The sequence below is a fragment of the Oncorhynchus tshawytscha genome, linkage group LG22 (genome assembly GCF_018296145.1).
Source record: "Oncorhynchus tshawytscha isolate Ot180627B linkage group LG22, Otsh_v2.0, whole genome shotgun sequence".
NCBI classification, from domain to species: Eukaryota; Metazoa; Chordata; class Actinopteri; order Salmoniformes; family Salmonidae; genus Oncorhynchus; species Oncorhynchus tshawytscha.
Window position 1 is genome coordinate 27,013,003 of NC_056450.1, and position 19,594 is coordinate 27,032,596.

At 42.6% G+C, this 19,594-nt stretch overlaps 1 pseudogene; it reads right to left on the minus strand.

The window, feature by feature from the left end:
* Positions 1–1,550: 1,550 nt before the first annotated feature.
* Positions 1,551–19,594, minus strand: part of LOC112221318 — a 46,759-nt pseudogene continuing 28,715 nt past the window's right edge.

The window sequence follows — 19,594 nt, forward strand, 5'->3', positions numbered from 1 at the left end:
TGTATGTCAGGTATTTCATCACAAATCAATACAATTCAAAGCTGTAACAATTTAAGAGGAACAGAAGACAGATTTTATTTATAGCTTTCAACTATTAAGATGTGACATTTTCCACATAGCTCAGTTACTGTAGTAATAGCTATCGTACGGTATATTACAACTGAGATTGTGTTGATTTGGAGAAGCCATGCCAGATGAATGGGCTCCAAAGGATTGGACCCTTTTTTAAATTATCGCCTAAAATAACATAACCAAACTGCCTGTAGCAGGAATATGCATATTCTTGATACCATTTGAAAGGAAACACTGACGTTTCTGGAAATGTGAAATTATAGGAGGAGAAAATAACACATTAGATCTGGTAAAATATAATACAAAGAAGAAAAAAATACAAAGAAGAAAAAAATCCAATGAACCATTGCATTTCTGTTCAAAATGTTGTATGCAGACTGCCCAAATGTGCTTAATTGGCTTATTAATACATGTAAGTTCATAACTGTGCACTCTCCTCTACCATGGTATTCTTTCAGTGTAATAGCTGCTGTAAATTGGACAGTGCAGTTAGCTTAAATTATTGGTAATCTTTCTGCCCATATCAGATATGTCTATGTCCTTGTTACTTACAACCTCATGCTAATTATGGGGGGGGGGCACCAATCCTGTAGAGCTTAACGGCTCCATTAGGCTCATCATCCTCACGGTGGTCAATAGGAAATCTGTACTCTGGTCCTGATCATTCAGGAAGAGTAGATAGCCAGTCTTGTTATTCCTGTCAGGTCTCCTTCACAAACCCTGGTCTCAGTGTTTTCCTCCCGTCAGTACAGTAACCTATCAGGAACACTGGTCACTGGCAACCAACGCCGCTCTTCCGCTCCTCTCCCTTCACCCAAGCCGGGAGGAACCAAGACATCTCCTTGGTAGACAAGTTGGCAGGTGGGTTTTCACAACTGTCACACACTAACGGGGGGGGAATGGACTGTCTAGGCTACTTTAGTTTAGCATGCATGATTGACCTTACAGTCCTGCCTGTATGCACAGTGCATGTCCTATTCTGCATGAAATGACCATTGTGTAATAAAATAAAATGATCATTTTGACTAAGATCACCCTGGTACAAAAGCAGTGGATTTCTGTCTAAATATGTCCTCTCAAAGAGAAGCCATATTTTACCATTTTCTCATTATAGAATCTTCCGTTGCTATGGATAACCCATCAATGAGGTTTCTGTCTTCACACAACACTAGGCCTCTCATCTCTTTCTCTCTTTGTAAGCAGGCCTAGTCCTGGCTCTAAAATGTGCCCCTTGAACCGCTGTTGGCCTAGGCCTGAGCTAAGCAGCTGGCTCTCTAATCAAACAGCCACACAACGTTTAAGCGCTTGCTCAGTCTTTAGAGTGTCTCTTTACTAGCGTGTGAAATACATTGCCAAATATCAAAGACCTGTAATGCACATCCCAGTCACTGGAGCAAGTATATGCATGTGTTTACATATCTCATGTTTTTGTGTACTTTACAGCTAAAACGGATTGCAGAAAAAGATTAACATTCAAGTGCTCAACAAAAGTAATTTATTTATTAACCTTTATTTATAACAGGTTTTTCTCATTGAGATAACATCTCTTTTCCAAGAGAGACCTGGTCCAATAGCAGCAGGGGGAACAACGTTTCAGACAAAACAACTTACATACACTAACACAACATTAAACAAAACTATAAACATTAGCGTCTCCCAGATTGGAGAAGTCATTAATGGGCCCCACAGTTGGCCAATTTGTATCACAGCATCCAACACCCCATCATGCACTTCTCTACACTCACTTATGGATGCCAAGCAGTTATTGGCATCCACTGTGCCAGAGCAGGCATACAGATGAGCTGTGTGCGACTGACTGAGCCCCACTAGCCCAGGCCACACCACTGACGCAGGCAAGCGGGAGGACAAGAGGTGTTTAATCAGCAGTCCCAGACCTTTAACATGTCTCCAGAGACCCTGAGAGGATGACACTCCCCTAATCCCCTGTCTGTGGCGGAGCGGGCGGAGGGAGCGTGGTGTGTGAAAGTATCACTCGGCTTAGGGACAGATGGGAAAGCAGTTAGCTGTGATGCACATAGGACCTGCTCCTACAGCGCAAACACAGGAAGGAAATTAATGGGGAAACAATCTTGTGTATCAGAAGGGATATGGTATTTATTCATTCCCAAACACCACCACAGAGGAATGGGCTTATGGAATGTGCTGCAATTGTTGAATGCCTTAAGCATACAGCCTCTGTTCCAATCGATGTGATTCTAGCTAGACACCCCCTTCCATTCCAATGTACACATGTTCTGTTCTCCCAGCGGGGTGAAATTAATTCCAATCAAGAGACAAGCCATAACTACAGGGGTGTATTCATTATGCCAATGGTGTTACAAAATGTTTTGCACCCAACCGTTTATTCCAAACGCTCTTCAACATGACGTAAAAGCAGTTGGGTTCTTAAACAGAAGTTGTAGTTCATTGTAATTGTATTGTTTCCACACATTGCTATTCCAATCTGAATTGTCTGCAAATAGTTTGGCACATGCTGCACATCTATAAATGATCAATTATTTCGTGCTCTAAAGTGGAATGAAGTCCATGGGGTTCCTTCCAGCCTCTTATTTTCTTTGAAAAGAGACAACTGAAGTACAACTTCCGTTTAAGAACAAAACTCAAGTGTCTGGTGTAAACGGCTTGTTGCTAAATGTTTTGCAACAGAATCCGAGGCATTCGAAAAGTAAAAACTTTATATTATTCAGCAATGATATTTGATCTCACAATCACTCAAGGCGGATGGTAATTCTGGTATTTATAGGCTGCCAGTGCAACGGAGATAAGAGTAAGACAGGATGCTTCAAATTCCAAAACACAAAGGAATGTTGGAACCATCAAGCAGGGGAATATTATACTCTGTCTGCACATTAAAACCGAAAGCATTCAACATAAATCTCCTTAAAAGATCCACAGCTTTCTTTCTCTAAATATAATAGTGATTATTCTGCCAAACAATGAAGTGCAGTCAGAGCTTGAAGCGTCAAGTCCTTCAGTGCATACAAACATACCTCTTGATACACAGGTCTTTTACAATAACATTGCCAGTTAACTTTGGTTGCTGAGGTACTGAATGGATTGTATAGTGAAAAACTGAAAGATGGTTCGCAAGAACGGCATCAACGTGAATGCTCTGGCTGACCATATCCTGATTTTGAACACACACACAGTGGGGCAAAAAAACTATTTAGTCAGCCACCAATTGTGCAAGTTCTCCCACTTAAAAAGATGAGAGGCCTGTAATTTTCATCATTAGGTACACTGTATATAGCACACTCTCTTAACAAAAAATGGATTCAGTGGTCATACTCCACAAAATCTATATTTAGACATACCCTTGATTGAAATAGACATCTTCGTGTTAACAGTAGCTGACAACTAGGCCATCCAGGAGTGTAGTTTGTCAAATTCCTGAGTTAAAAAACATATCGTTGATTAACAATACAAATCTTCACGGCAGAAATACACACTGTATTTAAAAAGCAAAACTACATGTGCAAAGCGAAATGGCAGTATAAATCAGTTCACCTTTGCAGCCTCTCAAAATGAAGTATTAGTCTGAAATCAAGTACAATTTTTATTTAAATTTTTAATTTAAATTTTAAATCAGACCATGTATAATGTACCATGCTTCGCACACACAGTCTGGCTGTGTCCTCTCCTCGCCTCCTTTTTAAACAGGTCAGAGGTAATCGAGGGGAGGAAACAAAAAATGGGCTTGTATGAAATGAGACTCCATTTATAGGAGAGGAATCCCTAAATATATGTGTTAAGTGTTAAAAATACATTTTGCCTGTTGTGCCAGACATTTTATAGAGGAGTTGCGTAACAAAGGAGCAAACTCTTCCGTTCACCTTTAACAAATATAGCGACCACTTTCCCGGTTTCCGGGTCACGTCTGAGAGGAGGACGGACACACACAGCCCTACTCACTCTGGAAAATCCCTACTTGCATTTAAGAAGAATTGTCAGTCACATGACTAAGTGAAAATTTGACTTTGAGTTTGCCCCTATTTAAACAAACCACACATACTTTTGAACACCATACATCTGATAGAACTAAACAGTAAGATCCTCTGACATTCTCCTGAGTGACAAAAGCACCACTTCCCAATCCCATGTAGAGTTAAAGCCAGAGATGATGTCAGAGGCTGGCGTGGGTACTAATGGGATATCTACCGGGAATAATAGTCTGGGGAGAAGAGTTGTGGCTGCTCATTGGGTCCGGGGAGGTCATCTTGTGGACGAAGGAGTTTGAAGTGAAACCTGAAACAGATGTTGAACAGTACTGAAACTCAAGTATTTTCAGTGGAGCAGAGAGTATATGAGAGCAATGAACAGCTGTAATCAATGTCTCCAAGCAGCTATTAACCAAATGAGCAAAACAAGATTGCCAAACACAGACGAAATAAAATGTAAATGTACTGTAGCTACCACTCTCTCCATTAAATTGTGTTGCCTATTAGAAAATGGTCAATTGAAGCAAACACTATTTAAAAGCGGATAAGTTGCCAAACAAAGTAATCCGTCATCTCTTTAACAAGTTATTTCCTATACAATTCAGCAGAAATTCCATCTCAAATTTATACTAAGCCCATTAAGAAATTTGGTACTAATTACTTGTTTTTTCCTGTACAGCATAAAGCAAAGGAATTGCATTTCTAAATATTTAATGGTTCCTGACTTCCCTGAACAGTTGCGTATCGCGGGGACTATTCACTGCTATTGCAGTCCGCCACAGGATGTTTGTGTGCTGTCAAGAGCAGCCAGGTCTGCTAAATTGTAATTACTTCGCTACTATGACCTGTTTATTGCCTTACCTCCTCATGCCATTTGCACACACTGTATATAGACTTTCTTTTATTCTATTGTGTTATTGACTGTACGCTTGTTTATTCAATGTGTAACTCTGTGTTGTTGTTTGGTTCGCACTGCTTTGCTTTATCTTGGCCAGGTCGCAGTTGTAAATGAGAAGTTGTTCTCAACTAGCCCACCTGGTTAAATAAAGGTCAAATAAAAATATGTTCTTTGGGAGAATTCCTTTGGCATAGATTCAAGTTTGATCACAATAACTATTTTGTGCCACAGAAATTGAAACACCATTTGTTTTTCCTTTGTGCTTATAGAAACAAATTCTGGAGTGACATGTATCACTGGTTAGAAAAAAATCTTTCCCATATCCCACTTTACTAAAGATAATGTAACTTTAGGTATAATAATGGAAAATAAGAACATTACCTTTCTATTGAAAGTTCTACTTATTTTGGGTAAATTTTATATTCATAAAAATGCATAAAAATACAGCCTTTGCTTTGCTTTTCAGAAATAAATGTTTAATTACTTTGATTCATTGGAATGTATAAGGAGAAAAAAGTTGGCAAAAAGACTCCTGAAATTGATGAATGAATGAGTTATGAGTTGTTGTACCCCTTGTGTGCTCGGTTTCCCACTGGTTCTATTTGAATGCATGTTAGGAGCGGCAGGTAGCCTAGTGGTTAGAGCATTGGACTAGTAACCGAACGGCTGCAAGATCAAATCCCCGAGCTGACAAGGTAAAAATCTGTCGTTCTGCCCCTGAACAAGGCAGTTAACCCACTGTTCCTAGGCCGTCATTGAAAATAAGAATTTGTTCCTAACTGACTTGCCTAGTTAATTAAAATGATGCCTTATTGTATTTGTACATTGGTAAAACAAAAACAATTTAAGACATATTGTAAAAAATGACAGGTTTCTACCTGAAGGGTAGAGTGTTGCAATCTACTGCAAAGATAGAACTCTGCAGTCTATCCAGGTCTGTACCCAAACAATTTGAACTTCTACTTTTAAAAATCCACCTCTAAAAACAAGTCTCTCACCGTTGCCGCCTGCTATAGACCACCCTCTGCCCCCAGCTGTGCTCTGGACACCATATGTGAACTGATTGCCCCCCCCCATCTATCTTCAGAGCTCGTGCTGCTAGGCGTCCTAATCTGGAACATGCTTAACACCCCAGCCATCCTACAATCTAAGCTTGATGCCCTCAATCTCACACAAATTATCAATGAACCTACCAGGTACCACCCCAAAGCTGTAAATAAGGGCACCCTCATAGATATCATCCTAACCAACTTGCCCTCTAAATACACCTCTGCTGTTTTCAACCAAGATCTCAGCGATCACTGCCTCATTGCCTGCATCCGTAATGGATCAGCGGTCAAACGACCCCCACTCATCACTGTCAAACGCTCCCTGAAACACTTCAGCGAGCAGGCCTTTCTAATCAACCTGGCCGGGGAATCCTGGAAGGAAGTGGCAACTCACCAATGATGATGATGGCCGTGCCAGCCAGTAGAGCGAAAATGGTGAAGAACATCATCTGGTAGGGGTCTATGAAGCGCTGCAGGAAATGGGCTCCCTCCATGGTAACCACGGGAGCAGCAGCTGGGGAGTGAAGGAGGACAGAGGGGTGGGTGAGACTAAGACCTGACACTGCTCAATGCTCCCTTCCAGCCATTATGAACTTGGTCTTTGTAAAGCAGAATCCCTTTTGAATGTTTTGATACAACAACTACACAATGGTATGGTGCTAGTTGGAGCTGCAGAGAAATCCTAAAGTGCTCCATTTCTCCAGCCAATTAACACCTAATGGCTTTATGGATGGCTGGTCAGAAGATGCAGGGTTCACACTGCAGTCTCCTGATGCAGTAATAATACAGCTCTAAGATGAGATGACGGACCTAAACATTTTAAAGAAAAGTTTCCCAAGTCTCAAACGTTTGGGAAGTGTAGTGTGTAGATACTTTTCCCCTTCTACACCGCATCTTGCTACCCTGCACCATCACAGCATTAAACCATTAATATATCTTCAGCTCTTCCACTCAGAGATGACGTTGCTGACCTTGCATGGTGGTGCTGGGGTCAGCCACGTGGATGAGAGTGACTGGGATGACGAGGGTGTGGCCAGTGGATGAGTTGGTTATGGAGACTGAGGCTGCAGCCTGGGGGTCCATGGCACATGTACTTCAAGAAACTGGGGAAGCTGTGGGACACCTCTCTCTCCTGAAATGAGATGGACAGAGAACTGGACGATACCTAACGGACAGGAGGAGATGGTGGGTGAATCAGCGGGGTTATAGAGAATTAATATCCAGTGCCAAATGTTTTACATCCCTCATTGTCCATCATTCATTTCCTTTCTCCATTTTTATCTCCTTCTCTAAAGTGTGATGAGACCCATGTCAAAGGTACTTTATATGAAAGTTGATTGACATCCAGACCTTCAGGCTGTCGAGTGCTGTGGCGGGGCCGTAGACGGTGAGCTCTGCGCTGGGCTGCAGGTTTCTGAGCAGCAGCTCTGTCTGGTCAGAATACAGGCCTGTCTCAGGCAGCCTGGCACAGACCTGCTCCCCAGAGAAAGCACTGCCCTTCACCCCAGCCATCACCAACAGACTGGTCATGGACAGGCTCAGCACCCAGGTCTGCTGGTCACTCAGAGGCTGCAATGTCAGAGAGCAGGAGTAGAAGCCTGGAAGGAGGAGATATAGAAGTCTAAGGGTCTAAAGAGCAAGTGACGTCAACAGTCTCAAGACTATAATGTTCATGGATGCTTACTTTTTAAAGAGTATGCTTGTCCTCTACTATCAGTTGTTTGGAGAAAAGGAGACCATTTTATCCCTACACTGTTTATGGCCTTCAGTAAATTCATTTCATGAGAGTTACAGGTATTGATTATTCCCTCGTAAACACTACTTCCTTGCCCTCTTTGCCACTCCACACACACACCAGCTGGCCCACTGTGGGTTTAGTAAATCCCTGCATGCATTTTCATTGGATCTAATGGGCGGTTAATGATGTGGAGGTCATTTCCATTATACATAAGTAAACTGAAACTTAGAGCAAAGACCATACAGTAAACATATTGGCCAACATTCACCACATCATTCTTGAGGCCTAACAGGTCCTACCGGTACTGGGATCAAGGCTGGTGTTTGTGAGGTAGACGCCGTGTGCGGAGAACTCGACAGCGTCACTGGTGAAGCTCAGAAGGCAGCTGACGGAGCTCTCTGGGTGCAGCAGGGCAATGGACTCAGTCTGGGTCGAGGAACAGGAGCCTATGAGCTTGTTTCCATTCTCTCTGGTGGTGAGCAGCACCCTGCTGTCCTTGTCCCCCCTCACCACCTCTGTCCTGGTGGCCCCCTCCACCACTACCTGGCACAAACACACACAGGGAGGCACAACACTGGCATCTCTTGGGGTGCATCTCAATGCAATGACAAAGGAACAAGGCTGGTAAAAGTGATTCCGGGGGTTGCCTCACCTATCCTGTGATGTGGCCCTTTACACTCGTACCAGTATACAGGTGGAAATGGCAGATTTGAACACTGATAAATGGCTAAATTGGAACGCAATGACTGTACAGTATCATGCAATACATGACGTCGGAGCTCAGGCTCTGCACTTCACAGCACTGTATGGGTTTTTGACTGACAGCTGTTCTGAACTTGACCACGACAAGTTGCTCCCATCCCTCAAGCTAGTTGGGCAACTTTTGCACATTTGTTGTTGTCCGAGTGAGGGTTGCTGTAAATGAAGAGGACTTGATGTATTTTGAAAGACGAGACGTGGAAGATTCTAATACAGTAAATAAAATGCTTTGATGTCATTCAAAAGCCAAACACCCACGAGTCCAAATGTGTCAATGCCTATGATCACTATGTTTGATGTACAGTTACAAGATGACACACCCTGGGTTGTTCTGAACAGAATGAGACTATTTGTCCACTGTGAACTAAATTTGCAGTGGAACACACACCTGAATGGAGTCATGGCTGCTATGTGCACCAAAATGATGATCTGTTTCTCTGAATTGCCTTGTAAAAGCCTAACACTAAGATTGTATTTTAGAACTTAGCTAGTCATGAATAGGCTTTCAAATGATGCCCACCTGACCCAGATTGTGATTTGTAAATGGGCTGTTTTTAAATTGAGTTTTAAAAAAAAACTGTGTGATGGCAGGGAAGCAGGGGTTGTATTCCAAACAAAAACAACTAGAAGTACACTGGCTGGAGTTCCGCAATGGCAGAGCTAGGACCTCAAAAAAAGCACCTTAGACTTCTTTGAGTCATAAAAGTGCATTGAAATTACTTAGGAACTGGTGCACACTTTGGTTGTCTACTGTCTAATAATTTTTCCAGAATCTCCAAACTGTTCCCTTTTAATTCCTACCATGCTTTTCATATTGTTTGTAAGAAACATTTCAATTTAGCCCTATCCCTATAGGCCAATTCCCACAACGCAAGTGAACAGCTGTGCATATATGAATATGCACAGCTGTGATCAGTGTTCAGTACAGCAACATGGTATCTGTTAACATCTCCATTCAGAGTCATTCTCCTTTAAAATGTCATTACTGAGTTATCTACTGAACCAGATAGCATCCATCTAATCCACACAGATCCTCCTCAGCCATTCACTCCCTGCTAATTGGGAAAGATTCATATGTAAATGCACAAAAGGCCTGTAGTAGCCAGAAGGAGGGAGCTGCCTGGAAAAGACAGACAGACTGTGTGTTTGTGTGAGAGAGAGAGAGCTCAATATCAGAGAGGAAGGCTGGGCTAGTAATGAATCCTTACCATGCTGCCTGCGTCATGTCGCTCTGCGGAGAATCGCCACATAAGGGGAGGGGCATCACACACATTACACCACTATGATCAACATCTACACATATTTAGCAGATGTTATTGCGGGTGTAGCGAAATGGTTGTGTTCCTAGCTCCAATAGCACAGTAATATCTAACAATTCACAACAATACACAAATCTAAAAGTATAACAATGGAATTAAGAAAAATTTAAATATTAGGACGAGCAATGTCAGAGTGGCATTGACTAAAATACAGTAGAATAGAATACAGTAAATCATATGAAATTAGTAAAGCAGTAGGAAAACATTATTAAAGTGACCAGTAATTCCATGTATATGTATATAGGGCAGCAGCCTCTGAGGTGCAGGATTGAGTAACTTGGTGGTAGCCAGCTAGTGATGGCTATTTAACAGTCTGATGGCCTTGAGATAGAAGCTGTTTTTCAGTCTCTCGGTCCCAGCTTGTGGTGGGCAGACCGCACCACCTTCTGGAGAGTCCTGTTGTTGCGGGCGGTGCAGTTGCCGTACTGGGCGGTGATACAGCCTGACAGGATTCTCTCAATTGTGCATCTGTAAAAGTTTGTGAGGGTCTTGGGGGCCAAGCCAAATGTATTCAGCCTCCTGAGGTTGAAGAGGCGCTGTTGTGCCTTTGTTCACTACACCGTTCTGTGTGGGTGGACCATTTCAGATCACCAATTTCTGGTCTGGGTAGGTTTTAATAGTCGCAGTGGGAACAACATCCCCTATACACTTCCTGATGAACTCAGTCACCGTGTCCATGTATACATCAATGTTATTATACAAGAACATATCCCAGTCCGTGTGATCAAAACAATCTTGAAGCAAGGATTCCGATTTGTCAGACCAGCATTGAATAGACCAGTGCAATTGTTTGATGGCCATCGTGGTATCAGCTTGAGGGGGAATATCCACGGCTGTGACTATAACCAAAGAGAATACTCTTGGGAGGTAATACGTTCGGCATTTGATTGCAAGGTATTCTAGGTCGGGTGAACAAAAGGACTTGAGTTTCTGTACGTAATCATAATCACACCATGTTTACTTAATCATGAAACATACACCACCGCGCTTCTTCCCGGAGAGTTCTTTATTCTTGTATGCAAAGTACTAAGAACCCAGCTGGCTGTATGGATGGGGACAGTATATCTGGAGAGAGCCATGATTCTGTGAAACAGAGTATGTAACTGTCCCAAATGTCTCTCTGGAAGGAGATCCTCGTCCTGAGCTCGTCTACTTTATTGTCCTGAGACTGAACATAGCGAGTAATATACTCTGAAGCGGTGGATGGTGTGCACGCCTCCTGAGTCAGACCAGAAGTCCACTCCAAATACCTCTTCTCCGCCGGCGTCTTGGAGCAGCCTCTGGGATAAGTTCAATTTCCCTGGGGAGTGTGTGAACAAAGGATCCAATTCAGGAAAGTAGTATTCCTGATCCTAATGCTGGTGAGTTACCGCTCCTCTGATATCCAAAAGATACTTCCGGTTGTATGTAATAACAAAAAAAGTGTTCTGGGCTAATAATGTAAGAAATAATACACCAAAAAACAAAATACTGCAAAGTTGCTTAGGAGCTAGAAGCAGAGCTGCCATGTCTGTCTGCTCCATCTTACTAAGGAACAGCCAGCTAAATTAATGTTGTGAACCTTGGGAGAGAGGTGCTGGCTTTAAAAAAAGAAAACTATGGTCGATGTCCATGCCGCCGCGGAAATCTAATTAGCACAAAAACAACCCCATAAAAATCTGTCATTTTAAGCTAAAGATATCTGCATTGGATGCATCTCAATTGACTTCATCCACCTATGTAACACTTCTGCATCTGTGGTGAAAGGTGACTTCTCACAAAATCGTCTGTAGCGTCCCAACTGTTTGGCATACAAACTATTATGACCCCTCTATGGAAAGATGCTCTATGACCTCCAAGTGTCTTAGGACTCGTCTGAAGTCGGTGCAGCCAATCTGCCAACTTCTGTCTGTAGCATCCAAACAGTTTGGACTACACACTAAAATAATCCCTCTATGGAAAGGTGAGACTCTCACAAACACATCGGTTGTTTTGCTCTAGGACATCAACAGGCCTCACAAGACTCGTCTGAATATATGGAGACTGTTTAGTGCCAAAAATAAGGGGTTAAATACTTGCAGAAAAAAATAAAATGTTTCCTGATCGGTCTTCTACGTCTCAGATATAGGACAGACTCTTCAGAACAACCTTCTATGGGTTTTTTTTTTGGTTGGGGGGGGTACGACTACCGGTTGTTTCATGTAGTGAATCTGTTATTCAATGCATTTTTATTGGCTAAGAGCAGCAAGGCCCAAAATGATGTCATCAAATAATTTTTGTATATCTTTTTTTGATACTTCAAGGGGTCTTAAAATTCTAAATCTAATAGCAAAATGATCCTTGGTATGACTTTAAAACACTTCCATATAGCTTAGTAGTATCTCCCCCCTCCCCAGGCTTAGAATCTTGTGGGTGCCATGGTGTACTCGTTTACTGTAGTTGTACTGTTGCAGCATTCAGATAAACAGACTGTGGCTGTGCAACGTGCAGTCACAATCACACAGACACTCTTTTTGTTGTACTCAAACAGCAAAACACAGACGAATCCCAGTGTTTCCACTTCTACATATCTCAATGTCCTGTACGGGTCAATATCATAAAAAAAGGTACACCCCATACAGAGCATTAGAATGTAATTCAGAAAATCAATACTAGGCAGGGAGTCACTATTTACAATGTTTACTTTGCTGAGGGGCTACAAGAACTGATTGAATAAAAGCATTCTGAGAGATTTAAGTATTAAATTCATATGTTCTGTTCCACTGGTAAAGGCAATGGAGAGACATTAGTTTGAGGAAAGATGGAAGAGTTCACGCCACCAAATCACTCCGAGAGCAGCTTTGGCACTACTTTTCTTTGGCACTACTTTTCCAGCTCATGATGAAAAAATGATGGCTCCACAGCCTTGGTCCACACAGGTAACAGCACCCGAACCCTACCATCCCATCTTAAATTGTCTGCCTTGCTGCTTTTCCCCTTCCTGTTTGCATTTTCTTCCCCAATAAGTACACATTCTGAATCCTGTACCTTCATATCTCAAGTACAAGTTAACTTTATTATCCCAAAAGTGGTCAATTCATTTGACTTTCAAATCTGCACAAAATAGTATTATTGTAAGGTCCTTAGTAACCTGAAAATGAATACCTTTAGGGAAATAGACAGAAAGCAACCATAATTAACCAGAACTAACAAGTGTGAACTTACGGGTTGGTGGTGAACGAGAGCAGGGAGATGTGATTGAAGGACCTCTCCGGTGTTAGCATGGAGGTGAACAGTGAAAGGAAGGACCATGTCCAGAGGAATAGCAGACAGGTTGTCTTTGTGTAGAATTGGACTGGTGCTGAAACACAGGTACGACACTGGGACCACCTGGAAAACCACAGAAAGGAGCAAACCTTTTTATGCAAACCTTTTTTTTTTTGCCTTTCGGCAAACTTTCCAAATGTCGACAAAACACGCTAGAAAAAGGTGGGATATTTTTTAGTTGGTAAAATTAATTATGCGAGGAATGTCGGTAGAAACGCTTTTTTGGGTAAATAATGATAGAATAACCATTATATCGAAGTAAACTTGGAGTCACACAGTGGCATGTATAGTGTAGTCCTCTCCCACTACGACTCAGGAAACCATGCAGTTTATTAGGCTACAGACGAAACAAGTTATAAACTTCAGAGTGGTGACAGTGCAAGGTGATGAGCTTGATGCTCCTTTCCAATAAATATCGATGGTCTTATTCTGGTGACATGATAATCGATGCTTGGCTGCAGTTTGTCCATATTAATAATCTTGTCATGTAGGCTATATGTGCTCTCTAGCCAACAGTGCACAGATAGCGGTGTTGGCTAGAGCGCACACTTGCTATATAACGCAATATTTTAAACTTGTTTTATTCGGTACATGGGAATTTAACTGCAAAAGGTATTTTTCTGTACACTACATCATCATACTCGGCCTTTTATCTGCAACATATTGCGACACTTGCAATAACATCTGCTAACCATGTGTATGTGACCAATAAAATGCAATTTGAACCAGTCAATTTGATGAAAACATCTCTCATGGGAAAATCTGCATAAAAACGATATGCACATTTTTTAATATACAGTTGAAGTCAGAAGTTAACATACACTTATGTTGGAGTCATTAAAACTCATTTTTCAACCACCCCACAAATTTCTTGTTAAAAAACTATATTTTTTGCAAGTCAGTTAGGACATCTACTTTGTGCATGACACAAGTCATTTTTCCAACAGTTGCTTACAGACAGATTATTTCACTGTATCACAACTCCAGTGGGTCAGAAGTTTACATACACTAAGCTTGATAGGCTAATTGACAACATTTGAGTCAATTGGAGGTGTACCTGTGGATGTATTTCAAGGCCTACCTTCAAACTCAGTGCCTCTTTTATTGACATTATGGTAAAATCCAAAGAAATCAGCCAAGACCTCAGAAAGAAATTGTAGACCTCCACAAGTCTGGTTCATCCTTGGGAGCAATTTCCAAACGCATGAAGGTACCATGTTCATCTGTACTGTTACGTTCCACAGTTTCTGTGTTGTGGGTTTGTATGTATACATTTCAGGATGGCTTCCTGGATCCCCCAAACAACTGATTGGTCGGCCCCATCAACAATTGGAGCTGACCCCGCCCTCTCATCAGATACAGCTGTCTGCAATTACAAACTCCTTCTCCAGCTAGATAAAAGCCTGTGTTCCTTTGTTAGGAGGGAGAGCTTCTTTGATGTCCTGTGTTGCCCAGAGACAGGTTTTGTAAAGTATTTTGTAGCCAGTCCTGCTGAGGTATGTTTGTCAAAAGGACTGCGTTTTTGGTGACTGAAATTGTTCACTTTACTTTAGTAATTATTCTGTTTCTATAAGGCACCTTGGGAGTGCTTAGGCAAGAGGCCTGCGGGCATACTTAATACCCGTAGTATGTACTCTGTCTATGCACAGTAGGTAAGACTTGAGCGGACCACTCCGTGTAGTTTGGTTTGCGCGCCAGGTGACGTTAAGGTTAGATAAGTAGTAGGTAGGCAGGTAAAGTAGGAGGACTAACTTTTCCTTTCTTTGGTTCCATCCAGCCCCTTTCACCGTGTTAAGGAAATAAATTCCCAGTAAACGGTAATATTCTCTGTCATTCTTACTCGCACCTACAATCGCATACCTCGTTCACTCCACCGGGAGTGGAGTGTAGCAGGGTGTTGCGTTCCCTCCAAGAGACATGCGTAACATGTATAAACACCATGGGACAACGCAGCTGTCATACCGCTCAGGAAGTTGACACATTCCGTCTCCTAGAGATTAACGTACTTTGGTGCGACAAGTGCAAATCAATCCCAGAACAACAGCAAAGGACCTTGTGAAGATGCTGGAGGAAACAGGTACAAACACATCTATATCCACATAATCTGAAAGGCTGCTCAGCAAGGAAGAAGCCACTGCTCCAAAATCGCCATAAAGCCAGACTAAAGTTTGCAACTGCACATGGGGACAAAGATAAGCCATTTTGGAAATTTCTCCAAAAAGTATGAAGGACAACCAAGTCAAGCTATTGGAGTGGCCATCACATGCCCTGACCTCAATCCTCTAGAAAATGTGTGGGCAGAACTGAAAAAGCGTGTGCGAGCAAGGAGTCCTACAAACCTGACTCAGTTACACCAGCTCTGTCAGGAGGAATAGGTCAAAATTCACCTTATTGTGGGAAGCTTGTGGAAGGCTACCCAAAACGTTTGACCCAAGTTAAACAATTTAAAGGAAATACACTCAATTCGTATTTAGTAGCATGTAAACCTCTGACCCACTGGGAATGTGATGAAATAAATCATTCCACTCTTTCTGACATTTCACATTCTTAAAGTAAAGTGGTGACCCTAACTGACCTAAAACAGGGATTTTTAACTAGGATTAAATGTCAGGAATTGTGAAAAACTGAGTTTAAATGTATTTGGCTGAGGTGTATGTGAACTTCAACTGTATGCATAAGAATCTATCGCCAATTGGATGGAAATCTAGCTATAGACAGCAATGTAAGAGAATACGCTTAGACCAAAGATAAGTCAAATACAAAAACACTCCATCTCTCATTTAATAGTCTTAAAATTTGATGCCATTGGTAATGACTTTATAACGCCATGAAGTAAGACAACAGCGTCAACATTTATAAACTCCGCTAAAAAAGTTACGTTCTCCGTCAACTGTGTTATTTTCAGCAAACATGTAAATATTTTTATGATCATAAGATTCAACAGACAAACTGAACGAGTTCCACAGACATGTGACTAACAGAAATGGAATAATGTGTCCCTGAACAAAGGGGAGGTCCGGGCTCTTCGCTGGCCATGGCAGAACACTGACATTCCTGTCTTGCAGGAAATCACGCAAAGAACTTGTAGTATGGCTGGTTGCACTGTCATGCTGGAGGGTCATGTCAAGTAGAGCCTGCAGGAAGGGTACACATGAGGGAGGAGAATGTCTTCCCTGTAACGCACAGCGTTGAGATTGCCTGCAATGACAACAAGCTCTGTCCGATGATGCTGTGACACACTGCCCCAGACCATGACGGACCCTCCACCTCCAAATCGATCCCGCTCCAGAGTACAGGCCTCAGTGTAACGCTCATTCCTTTGACGATAAACGAGAATCCGACCATCACCCCTGGTGAGACAAAACCACGACTCGTCAGTGAAGAGCACTTTTTGACACTCCTGTTTAGTCCAGCGACAGTGGGTTTGTGCCCATAGGCGACGTTGTTGCTGGTGATGCCTGGTGAGGACCTGCCTTACAACAGGCCTACAAGCCCTCAGTCCAACCTCTCTCAGCCTATTGCTGACAGTCTGAGCACTAGTGGAGGGATTGTGCATTCCTGGTGTAACTCGGGCAGTTGCTGTTGCCATCCTGGACCTGTCCCGCAGGTGTGATGTTCGGATGTTCCAACCCTGTGCAGGTGCTGCTATGTGGTCTGCCACTGTGAGGACAATAAGCTGTCCGGCCTGTCTCCCTGTAGCGCTGTCTTAGGTGTCTCACAGTACGGACATTGCAATTTATTGCCCTGGCCACATCTGCAGTCCTCATGCCTCCTTGCTGCATGCCTAAGGCACATTCACGCAGATGAGCAGGGACCCTGGGCATCTTTCTTTTGGTGTTTTTCAGAGTCAGTAGAAAGGCCTCTTTAGTGTTCTAAGTTTTCATAACTTTGACCTTAATTGCCTACCGTCTGTAAACTGTTAGTGTTTGAACGACTGTTCCACAGGTGCATGTTCATTAATTATTTATGGTTCATTGAACAAGCATGGGAAACAGTGTTTAAACCTTTGACAAATTATCTTTGAAAGACAGGGTCCTGAAAAAGGGACGTTTCTTTTTTTGCTGAGTTTGAGATACGGTAAACTTATATGGATAGAACTTGAAGTTCTTTAAACTAAATAAAGCAAACTTAATCCAGAAATTGTGAAAGACAAAAACGTTACATGTACGAATGTCAGTTGAATGCATTCAGTTGTACAACTGACTAGGTATCCCTTTCCATTGATCTATTCATGGATTATAGTGTACTATGTTATTTCTCATTCCTTGCACTGTGTTTATTTGCCGTTGGCACAACAAAGATTCATAGAATTGAAGTAAGGGGCCACTGGGTCTCACTTTCACTGCGAGGACCAGTGTTTGATTGACACCGAAGGTCTCCTGTGAGGTCACCAGCAGGGAGGAGGAGCCAGTGAGAGAGCCAGAGGACAGGAGGCCCTTCTCATCCACTTGGACGATGGTAGCCTGGTTGAGACAATCCAGTACAGGGTACAGAGAACCTACACCGTCCCTGTTTACACACACCATGGGAGAAGACACCAGCGTTAGTAGACTTGTATCTTCTGGAGACAACTCTAATGGTTGTTTTAATAGTCAAGAGTAGAGGATATGGTGTCATTTGAGATGGAATCTAAGAGTTCATGTGTAGTGTTCAATGGAAAATGTTGTTCAAAGTGTCTTAGGTTAAGACAAAGGGGTGTTGGGAGGCCCCTCTAACATTATCTGCTAGTCTGGAGTTTGAGCCCAGAGTTGGGAGCCATCAGTATCTCCTTAGCCTCCATCGCTGGGTTAAGCACGTGCAGCTTGTCATAAACCTTGATCAAAGGGAAGAGTTGAGAGCAATGAGCAGAGGTTTTTACCCATCCTTTGATGTTTGGGTTTTTGTGACACGACATAGTATAATGCAGTTTGAAGCAGGATGCACGACTCATCTGTCCTTATCACTTTACAAAGTTAACTACCACAGAGAAACACAACGACCACATTCAAAACTTCAATGATTCAGACTTCTCAGCATGTTGTTCTCTCTTGCAATGTTGGTTCACTTTCAGTTTGTTTTTAGGTGGGAGGGAACACAAGGACAAGCGGAGGTCCATAAACAAGCACTATAAACCAAACCAGAAATATATGAGCCGTGTCATATATTTCTGAAATGGTGTGATCCAGCCACACAGAGTGATCCATCACAATGCGGTGTCCTGGGCTGAACCCTAAATCCGGACCGCTTAGCTAGCAGTACTGCTGACTTGAATTCATCCCCTGACCTAGGCCAACACGAGATTGGGATCTCTGGCCAAATCAGTCAAATAAGTACCAAGAAAACCAGCAGTATGTCGGACTTGGTATCTGCCTTCCTCTGGCATATTATAGGTATCTGAATAAGTATAGTACCTGGATCTGGAGTTCATCCCTCTAGTTGTCCAGCCTTGGTGTCAGTGACCTTTAGGACCACCTTGAGGCCGGTCCTTCCTTTAGTCTTCCCTGTCACACTCATCACGAAGTTATGCTCCGGTTGGAGCTGGACGGAGGCCTGAACAGAGACGGGGGTTTTATCAGTGAATGAAAGCAGAAATATAGTTAGAAATATCAGATGTTGTTTCTCTAGTGAAGGTGGAGCAACATTTTGTCCTAAGTCAGTCACTCTGATACAAAAGAATGAGAGGAGCTCAAAACAAAGACGTCTTATCTGACTCATAATTGTAATCATACCAGTATAATTGTAATAATTTCCCATTATACCATTCATGGCTTCTTGTGGATTCAGTTGAAAACGATGGTGCTTGTGGACCCCAAATGTAATTTCAGCGGCCCTTCACCACTCATCAAGGAGAAAAACTCTAGATGAAAAGGTGGTTCCCACCTCAGCGTGTCACGATTGAAGTTCAAGGATGTCTCTCTTGGTGGTGGTCCAATGGAAGGTGAGGCCAGGCAGGGTGTTCCCAAATGAGAAGGGGGTCTGACTGCTGCTGAGCCCTATGACATATACAGGCATCTGGGTTAAGGGATAGGATGAGTCAACTCAGAGCAGGTCACAAGTCTTAATAGTCACAATGTCATGCATCTTTCTTGGATTGAAGAATGTCCTGTGGACACGGTCAGAGACAATTTGAGATTACAGTTAATTTATCATGCGTTACCTGTGTCCCAGTCTTCATTCTGGTGATAGGGGCTTGGATGCGAATGGCCCTCAACTGCACAACTTCAACCTCTACTTGATCCTGTTCATAGAAAACACCAGCATAGAATTACATCACTTTCAATTTGTGAAAAACAGGATTAAACATACATTGTGTTTCAGCTGATGATGTACAGGTATTTTACATGAGAGACACCAAGTTTCCCAGTCTCGGCATCGACAGCTTGAACCAGTCCTGTCACGGTGACGTTGCCAATAGCGACGCCCCTGACGTGACCTATGCCGTTAACAGACGCAATCTCCTCATTGGCCATGGAGAAGAGGATGTTGGACTGGGGCTGGGGGCCACCCTCGGATGTGATCTACAAACATGGAGAGAT